The sequence below is a fragment of the Felis catus genome, chromosome E2 (genome assembly GCF_018350175.1).
Source record: "Felis catus isolate Fca126 chromosome E2, F.catus_Fca126_mat1.0, whole genome shotgun sequence".
In the NCBI taxonomy this organism is placed as follows: domain Eukaryota; kingdom Metazoa; phylum Chordata; class Mammalia; order Carnivora; family Felidae; genus Felis; species Felis catus.
The window spans coordinates 20,291,328-20,300,840 of record NC_058382.1 but is presented as its reverse complement, the minus strand read 5'-3'; the positions used below and the strand labels follow the sequence as shown (position 1 = coordinate 20,300,840).

General features: G+C 45.4%; 1 pseudogene; it reads left to right on the top strand.

Annotated features, from left to right (window-relative positions):
* The first annotated feature begins 4,852 nt into the window (after window positions 1–4,852).
* Window positions 4,853–8,876, top strand: LOC101084921 (annotated as a pseudogene).
* The last annotated feature ends 637 nt before the right edge of the window (window positions 8,877–9,513 follow it).

Genomic DNA, 9,513 nt, shown 5'->3' with positions numbered 1-9,513 from the left:
TGAGGATGTCGTGTCTCACACCGGATTGAACACCTTATTTTAAAATGTCTGTAACCTACTTACTGTCTGGCCACCTGCTCAACAGGCTTCACCTTCACAGCCCCACGTACAACATAAGCAGCAAGGACAGGAGAGCAATCAGCCGCCTCCGTGAATCATTTTTTTTCCAAATTCATCACCATCAGAAACTGAACAGGACTGTCAAAAGTACCCCTGAATAACCTGCACAACTAGGGAAACATCAGCCACTGCTCTTTGTCCAGAGGAGCTGTAAACATCTCAGCCCCTAGAGGCAATACCAGCTTCTCCTATCGCCAGCTGCTCAGCCTCTCTGGACTCCACTTCCTCATCTGTAAAATGGGACTGTGATAGGATTAAGGAAATAAAGGCTCCGGAAGCACACCACACAGAAGGCCCACAGAGCCTTCAATAAACGTTAGGTATCTTCTACGGATATACAAATAGGAAAAAAAATGTGTATTGAATCATTCTAGACTGGTAAAGTATATATATGTATATATATGCGCATATATATGTACATATACATACATATACATACATACATATGTATATATACACGTATATATGTATATATAAAATATATGTGTATATATATACATATATATGTATACATACATATACACACATATATATAAGTACATATACACATATATAAGTATATATACACACATATATATAATATGTATGAATATATTATGTAATACTATATATTATAAATGTATGGAATATGCTTCTTTTTTTTTAAGTTTATTTATGTTTATTTTCAGTTAGAGAGAGAGGGTAAGGGGCAGACAGGAAGAGAGAATTCCAAGCAGACTCCACACTGTCAGAGCAGAGCCCCATGTGGGACTCGAACCCACGAACCGTGAGATCATGACCTTAGCCAAAATCAAGAGTCAGATACTCAACCCACTAATCCACCCAGGTGCTCCTCTGAACAGATTTTTTAAAGACACTTGAGGAAAACAAAGAAGTTAGGAATGCAGGAAGGGAGTGGAGAGGGCACGGAGGATGCTGTCAGGGGCGTCCCAACACAGATGCCCAGGCCTAAGAAGCTGGAAGGAATAGATCACAGGTGGTAGAATCTTCAGGACTTGATTCGTGATCAGGAAAAAGGAAGGAGGGAAAGGAACCTAGGATACACTGGCCCCCCACATCATGTCTGGGGAAAGGTAGATGTGATACTGTGATTTGTAATAAGGAAAACATACTGGTCTTCTTCCCTTTTCTGCCTCAGAGCTCCTAAAACTCTTAGAATTTCCTAAGTGCTGAGAGAAATAAAGGTGTCTTTTGTTATGCTAATGAGGCAATTTGGGGGAAACGCCTGAGGCTGGAAGCTGGTTGCCAAGGGAACCACTCTGCTGAGAGGGTTGGAACTTTCAGCCCCACCCTCTGACCTTCCAGGAGAGGAAGGGGCGGGGCTGGGTGTTGAATCAATACCCAATGGTCAATGATTTCACCAATATTGCCTATGTAATGAAGCTTCCATAAAAACCCTAAAAGGATGGGGTTCAGGAAGCTTCTGGGTTGGTGACCAAGTGGAGATTTGGGGAGAGTGGCACACCCATCCCCATACCTTGCTCTATGCGTCTCCTCCATCTGGCTGTTCCTGAGTTCTATCCTTTTATAATAAACTGGTAATCCGTTAAGTAAAATGCTTCTCTGCATTCTGTGAGCCACTCTGGTAAGTTAATCAAACCCAAGGAGGGGGGGCGTGGGACCTCTGACCTACAGCCAGTCAGAAGCACAGGTGACACCCTGAACTCTCGATTGTGTCTGAAGGAGTCAGGAGGCAGTCTTGTGGGACTGAGCCCTTAACCTGTGGGGTCTGATGCCGTGTCCAGGTAGACAGTGTCTGAATGGAGTTGAATTTTAGGACACTCAGCTGGTGTCGAAGAATTGCTTGGTGGTGTGGACAAAAACGCAACCAGAACCAAGAATCGGGGCAGGTAAGGAATGTGGTTCTAGACTTGAAGGCTTTGAGACACCTGCAGAAGATCCATGTAGAGAGAAGTCCCATAGGCAAGTGGATCTTCAGCTGGGAACCAGGAGCAAGACAGAGCTACAGGCACGGGTGTGGAAGCCATCAACATCACAAGTGGTACATCATAGGCGATACCCTGTGTTAGAGATGAGATTTTCCAAGTCTGTTCAGGGAGAGAAGGCAGCTAAGAACAGAGCCAAGGTGGGGGTTTCCACCTGGGCATCCAGGTGAAAGCAGGTCGAGAAGAGCCCACCAAGAGACAGAGAAGAAACAGTGAAGGAAGAGGCCCTAAGGTTGCAGAACAGAAAGTGGAGACAGTGGTCAGCGGACTCACAGATCTCAGGTGTCGGGCAAGGTGAGAAAGGTGGGGACCTCAACCTGAGCCATTTCTCAAGAACAAACCCAGGAATCATCCTTAGTTCCTCCTTATCCTTCACACCCCACATTGTCACACTGAATCCATCATTGGCTTTATTTCCAAAATGTAACTCAAAGTCATCTATTTCTCCTATTATCCTGATCCTGGACACCCTGGACTTAGCTCCCTAGAAGATACTCTATAGCCAATATCAAATGGGAAATTGATTTGAATTCTGTGAATACATTTCTGACCATGTGAATTGTTTTCAAGTCATTGAACCTAAGGAGAAATTATGATTGTTTCCTAAATGCTCAAAAGATACATTCAATGAATGCCATTCTTAATAAACACTGAAACAAGGGGATATCCATCGACTTCCAAAGTGATTTTTTAAAATCTCAACCCAAAGCCAACCCAAGTATCAACATAGTGCGGATGCACTGAGAACATTCCCACTAGAATCACGAAGAATATACCATCACTGCTGTCACATAGCATTGTCTTGGCAGTACTAGCCAATGCAATTAGTTAAGAGAAAGAAATCTGAAGCATAAAAGTTAGAAAGGAAGATGTATACTATCACTATTTGTAGATGGTATAATTGGAAATTTCAAGGGAATTCATTGAAAACTATAAGAATTCAATAAGCACCTACCAGCTATGCGAGAACGAGGTCATCTTAGACCATCCAGCCTCGGTGGAACACCAGATAACTACAACCACTTGAGTGACCCACAGAAGAACCACACAGGGGAGGCCAGCCCAGTTGCTAATCCACAGAATCATGAGCAAATAAAAGGCTGTTGTTCTAAGCCACCACGTTTGGGGGTGGTTCATTGTAACTGATACGCTGGGGAAGCCTGATATGATGGTCTGTTAACTATGCTTCTAGGCAACATTGCTTACGATAAGAATGATCCCTGGTGGGTAAACTGCATCTGGACTGGAAAGAACTATAAATGAACTACAGATTCCCAAGAGAAAGCCAGACCTTTAGACTTTTCACAGTGGGTCTCACCAAAATTCCTATGCTGAAACTCCTTGCCCAGTGTGACCGGTATTTGGAGGTGGAGACTTTGCGAGGCTCCACCCTCATGAATAGGATTATGTAAGAAGAGACACCAAGCTCTCCCAGGCTCCCTCTCCCTCTCCCTCCCCTTCCCCTCCCCTTCCTTTTCTCCTTCTCCCCCCTCCTCTCCCTCCTATCCCCCTCCCGCTCTGGTTCTCTGTCCCTTTCTCTCCACCACTTGAGGACACAGCATGAAGGCAGTCATCTATAAACCAGGAAGAGGGGCCTCACCAGGCACCAGATCTGCCAGTGCCTTGATCCTGGCCTTCCAGCCTCTAGAATATGGGAAATAAACGTGTGTTGTTTAAGCCACCCCATCTATGAATATTCCATTAGAGCAGCAGGAACTGACTACAATAAGCAGTGAACCTTGTATCTCAGTACTTCAGTTACAGGGCACCAAAGGTGGATTGTGACTCAGACAGAAGAGGAACGAACATCACCTAAAGATGGGTACATGAGGGATAGTTGCTGGGTGACTGTGGTTCTGTTCCTCTTTAAGACTTAAGTGTAGGGAAAGGAAGTGCATATGGATGCCAAGATGACAAAGGGGCGGAACGTGCTGGATATTCTCAACTTGAAACCACCAGTCTGGTCTAAGGCTGGGAAACCAGTTTCCTGCATGGCCCAGGGTTAAAGGTGGCCAAGAGAGGTTTGAAAGGACGGAAGTGAAGCAGACGCCATTTCCCTTGAAAGGTGTCGTTGGTGAAACACTTGCCGGTTTCGGGCACCATCAGCCAATGGCCAGCCCGTTGCAGAGTGCTGGGCTACAGTGCCCGCACAGCCTGGCTCTCTCAGACCTCCTCCTTCACGCACCCAGCTCCAAGCACTTTCCCGCAGGCTCCGATCCCCCGGCTGCACCAGCGTTTCTGCCTGTCGCCATTAGAGGCTTTCAACACCTCTGGTCCAGGCCTTTATCTTCCCACACATTTGAGGAAGTTCTAATTCCTCTAATAAACTCCTCGTTCCCATAAAATATAATCAGATAACAAAGAGGCAAAAGATGCGAGCAAACAGCTCACAGAAAAGGTACTGCCAAGTGCTTCTTCCACACAGGACACGATGCTCAACCTTACAGCAAGGCAAATGAACGTTTCCCTGAGATACATTTTTCCTCCATCCAACTGGCCAAACTCCACAGCTTTGGCAGCACATGCTGTTGACAAGGCTGCGGGGAAGGCAATTTTCTGCACTGGGGGTGGAACCGTATGTGAAGGAGCGCCGTGTCTCCGTTAGCGATAGCCACCAAAGGTCTAACAGCACATCCTTTGCCAGTTCCCATCTGATTGTTTCCTTCTGCGGATATTCGTGCCAGCAAGTGTGCGTGAAAAGGTGTCCGTGCGCCGGTGCTGACTGTAGTATTGTTTGAAATGGCACAAGACAAGAAGCCATCTAGAGTCGGTCAAGAGCGAAACAGATGACGGTATGTTCGTACAGTGGATGCTACGCAGCTACAGTAAAAGATGCAGATGACAAAGCTCTCTGTATTTACACGGAATGATATCTAAGGTCAAAACAAATTTTTTTTAATGTTTATTTATTTTTGAGAGCGAGAGACAGAGATAGAGCGCGAGTGGGGGAGGGGCAGAGAGAGAGGGAGACACAGAATCCGAAGCAGGCTCCAGGCTCTGAGCTGTCGGCACAGAGCCCCATGTGGGGCTTGAACTCACAAACCCCGTGAGATCACGACCTGAGCCAAAGTCAGATGTTTAACTGACTGAGCCACTCAGGTGCCCCAATGTCTAAGATACTGTTAGGTGAGGGGTAAGATCCAGAACTATACGTAGAACGAGCTATCCTGAACAGCAAAGGAAGAAAAGCAAAATTTATGTTTCGTATTTATGTATACCCAATCTCTAAAAGGGTCCGTAAGAAACGAAAGGCAGAGGGGCAACTGAGGCAGAAACAGAGGAGTTGGGGGTAAGGATGGAAGGAAATTTCTCTATGTACCTTTTTGTAAATCAGGTGAGCATATTTTTGCCCTAAAATTTAACATGCCTTGAGACGCCTGAGTGGCTCAGTCAGGTAAGCATCCAGCTACGGCTCAGGTCATGATCGCAGGGTTCGTGGGTTTGAGCCCTGTGTTGGGCTCTCTGCTGACAGTGTAGACCCTGCTTTGGATCCTGTCTCCCGCTCTCTCTGCTGCCCTCTCTCTCTCTCTCTCAAAAATAAAGTTACAAAAAAAATTTTTTTAAATTTAACATGCCTAAAAATTTGTTCATTTAAGAAAAATAAGAATGAATTGCAATCCTATTGACATTAGTTTAAAAATGTGATTGCACCTAAATTCATTCTTTTTTTAATTTTTTACATTTATTTATTTTTGAGAGACAGAGCACAAGTGGGGGAGGGGCAGAGAGAGAGAAGGAGACACAGAATCTGAAGCAGCACAGAGCCCGACGCGGGGCTCAAACTCACAAACTGTGAGATCACGACCCGAGCTGAAGTCGGTCGCTTAACCGACTGAGCCACCCAGGCGCCACGAAATTCATTCTTTTTACTTAAAACTCATCTAACATGGAATCCCATTGATTCAGCTCACTTTTCTCCCTCAATCTTTACTTTTAACCATCTTCAAACCTTCAGAAAATTGAAATAATAGTACCATGATCAGCCACATATCCTTCGCTTAGGTTCACCACTTGTTAATGTTTCACATTTGCTTCATCACTCTCTCTGTGTTTGTACACATGTGCACACAAGCACCCACACATTTTTAGGGAGGCTAAAGTATCCAATATGAGTTGCAGACATCCACGACCCTTTACTCCTAAGGACTTCAGCCTGTGAATCCTAAGAACAAAGGACAGTTGAGTATCTGACTTTTGATTCCGGCTCCGGTCATGATCCCAGGCTCATAGGATCAAGCCCTGCTTCAGGCCTCATGCTGGCTCTGGCTGTGGAGCCTCCTTGGGATTCTCTCTCTCCCTTTCTCTTTCTTTCTCTCTCTCTCTCTCTCTCTCCCCCTCTAAACTCAGTGGTTTAGCATCCACCAGTAAGTTTTCTATGAATCAATTATGACAAATACTTGTTGCAAAAGAGTGATTTTCTAGTTTTACCATTTCTTCTACATTTATTCATTGTCATTCATTTTAGGGGCATGAGGATCAGTATTAGTATGACTCAAACTATTTTTCATCCAATGTGTTACAACCCCCAGATCTGCCCAGGGGGGACGTCTCCAAAGCTAGTTCCTGTGTCCTTGTGCCATGTTCCCATCAATCCTGGGGCATGTCCTTGCATTTGGGAACAAGGCATTCCAGGTTTTGTTTGTACCTTTTCTGCTCCAGAACTGGAATCCACTATTTTCCAAGTAGCCTTGTTTCCTTTAGGTAGGGAATGGTATTTAGAGACCACAATCTGGGTGCTAGGGTTTTCACTGCTTCCCGGGCCCCTCTTACTTACTCTGGTGAAGAACTGGTCTTGGCTGTTTTACCTCTCTACCCCTTCTCTACCCCACCCTCATTTTCTTTTCCCCTTTCTCTGGCATCAGTTCCTTGACGAAACGTCGGAAGCTCGAAAAACTAGCAGCTGCGAACATACATGGTACAATATTTGAAGGGAGACAACCTCTTCATTTTTTTCCCCCAGTGTGTCCCCATCAAACTGAGGGGGTTACAGCTGAGCTATTTTAAGGACTACCTGTAAGATAAGCAGCCTCTGGCAGCCGTTTCCCATTCAGATCTTTTTCTGCGTAGGGGTAAAGAAGTGGAGAAATTTCACCTAATACAAATATGATTTGAATTTTAAAAGTCTATGTCTAATTACTACTTATGACTATAATAAAAATTGATTTTATACACTGTAATTTTGTGGTTTGAATATGTAATCGGAAATGTGAAGCTCGATGCCTTTGATTTTAATTTCCATAACCGATGCCTCTCAGTTCGCATATTTCAATGGTTTCTGGGCTGAAACACCTTTTTCCAATTAGCAATCAAGATGTGCACAGTAGTTCAAGACCTTCTCAGGGTTTGGACCACCCTGCATAATGCATTTTATTCTACATCATGATTATGCTTGGCCCTTTATTGAACTGGTCATTACCTTGACCACAGAAAGACATCCCCCAGGGAATTCATTCTTGAATTCTTAAGCGGCCTAAGATTTGCATCTCTCTGGCAAGTAAACAGGTCAAATTGAACCATCAATGAGCCAACATTTTCAGAAAACAAAAAAACGAATTACGGTTTGCCACAACTGGAGCGGTGCTCCAGTGTTTCCATAAAAGTTTCTTCACTCATGAAGAGTCCGGGGACACCACAGAAATCATGACACAGGACCAAGGACAAGCCATGCGGTCCCTCTCCTGTGAAAACTAAACTCTGGAGAGGTGTACTCGAGCACCAGCGGTGACTGCGACAATGGTGACCGAGAGAGAAGGCGGTTAGAGGCTCCCGACAGCGGCCCAGGACAGGAGTCAGAATTGTTTGGATTCAGCGCCACGGTTCCAATCGTGGATTTGTCTGCATCTACCCCCACTGTTACAGTTCAGACCTCACATGCTTCAGATCATCGGATGGCGTCCCCACCATCAGGATGTCCCATGCATGAAGGGAAAATGAAAGGCTGTCCAGTGCAGAGCATGTGACCCATCTTGTGAGAACAAAATGAGCCCTGTGCCTGCTCACCAGGGCAGGATCGCGTGTGTGAGTCCATGGGAAGTCCTGTTATGGGCGCTGTGGCCGAGAATAAGGAGCACCTAGATTCTCATCTGATGCCACCACCTGATCGGACGCTGCCCCCCCCACCCCGCCTACCGATCAGCCATTTGCACTGTTTACTGTGAGAGAGGACTCATCCATTCCGAGAGCAGATTCGGAGAATAAGTGCGTTTATCCTTCAGAACAGATGCTCTGGAATGCGATGGTACGGGAAGGGTGGAAATGGAAGGATGAGGCTATGAGTCACAAAGACAGCATAATATCATCAGAATTCACAATCAGAATAATGAGCAAGCCCGGAAGGAGATCCGGAAGTAGGAAGCCATTCATGCCGCCGAACATCCTTCGTGCTCCATCACTCATCCGGTTCGGAGGTAAAGAGAAAGAGTATTCACCAAGGGCGAGAATTCATTCCTGGATGGGGTACAAGTTGCCTTTTGACAGGCACGATTGGAACATCCACCCTTGTGGGCCAGAAGTCAGATAGGTCATCGGCTACTGCGATGGCGGTGAGGTCAAACAGGACTACCAGTTCACCACCCTGGACGCCCGGCCCGCTCTGGACCCTCTCTCGTGAATGGGGGACAGAATGGAGGCTGCATGGTGGCGCTGGACCTCAGAGCCACCGCCTTGTTGGAGATGGGAAGATAGAAACAACTTTTGTTTCTGAGCAATACATTAAACTATTTTCCCCAAACTTGAATTGCTCTCATGACGTAGTGGGAATGGCAAGTGGGTAATGACACCTTACGCTTCACTTAGTGAGGGTACCGTGCACGGCGCTCTTTGGTTTTTTGCCTTGCAGTTCGTAGCAGATCGTTATAGGTTTTCGTCCCACTCGGCTTACGTGGGAAGCGATCCCTTGGTTTCTCCTGCAGCTGCAGTATTGCCTACATATTTAATCTAGAAAAGCGAGCAACCTCTGAAAAAGAATTTTTCTTATAATGTGAAGAAATCTAAGAAATAAGAAGAAGAAAGACTTAGAAATGATTCCTCACTCTTTCTTATGAATACTTGAGATACAGACCTGAAGGCCCATGTGATGCTGAAGAGGTATTATCTGGCCAAATATTTGAACTAATACTATTCATTACAAATAAGTGGTTCTGCTTTTGAAAAAGTCACCAGCATTCCATTGTCCACAAAATAGAGTAGCTCACCCTTAAGAATCCCTACTATTCAGGTATGTAACTGTGCTCCCAACAAGGTCTCGTTGCCTGTAGCATTTGCCAAGTTATCCCACCTCTAAGTCCCATTCCTTCTCCTGCCTGAAGCCCTCCCTCCAGTCAACCTAACCTGAACCTTGGCACAAGTCACAGCACAGGATGGTCCCTCTCAAAAACACAATTTTATTTTGTGGAGTGTTAGAAGTCACAAGAAGAGTATTTTTCCCAGATACAGAATGTTTGCATCA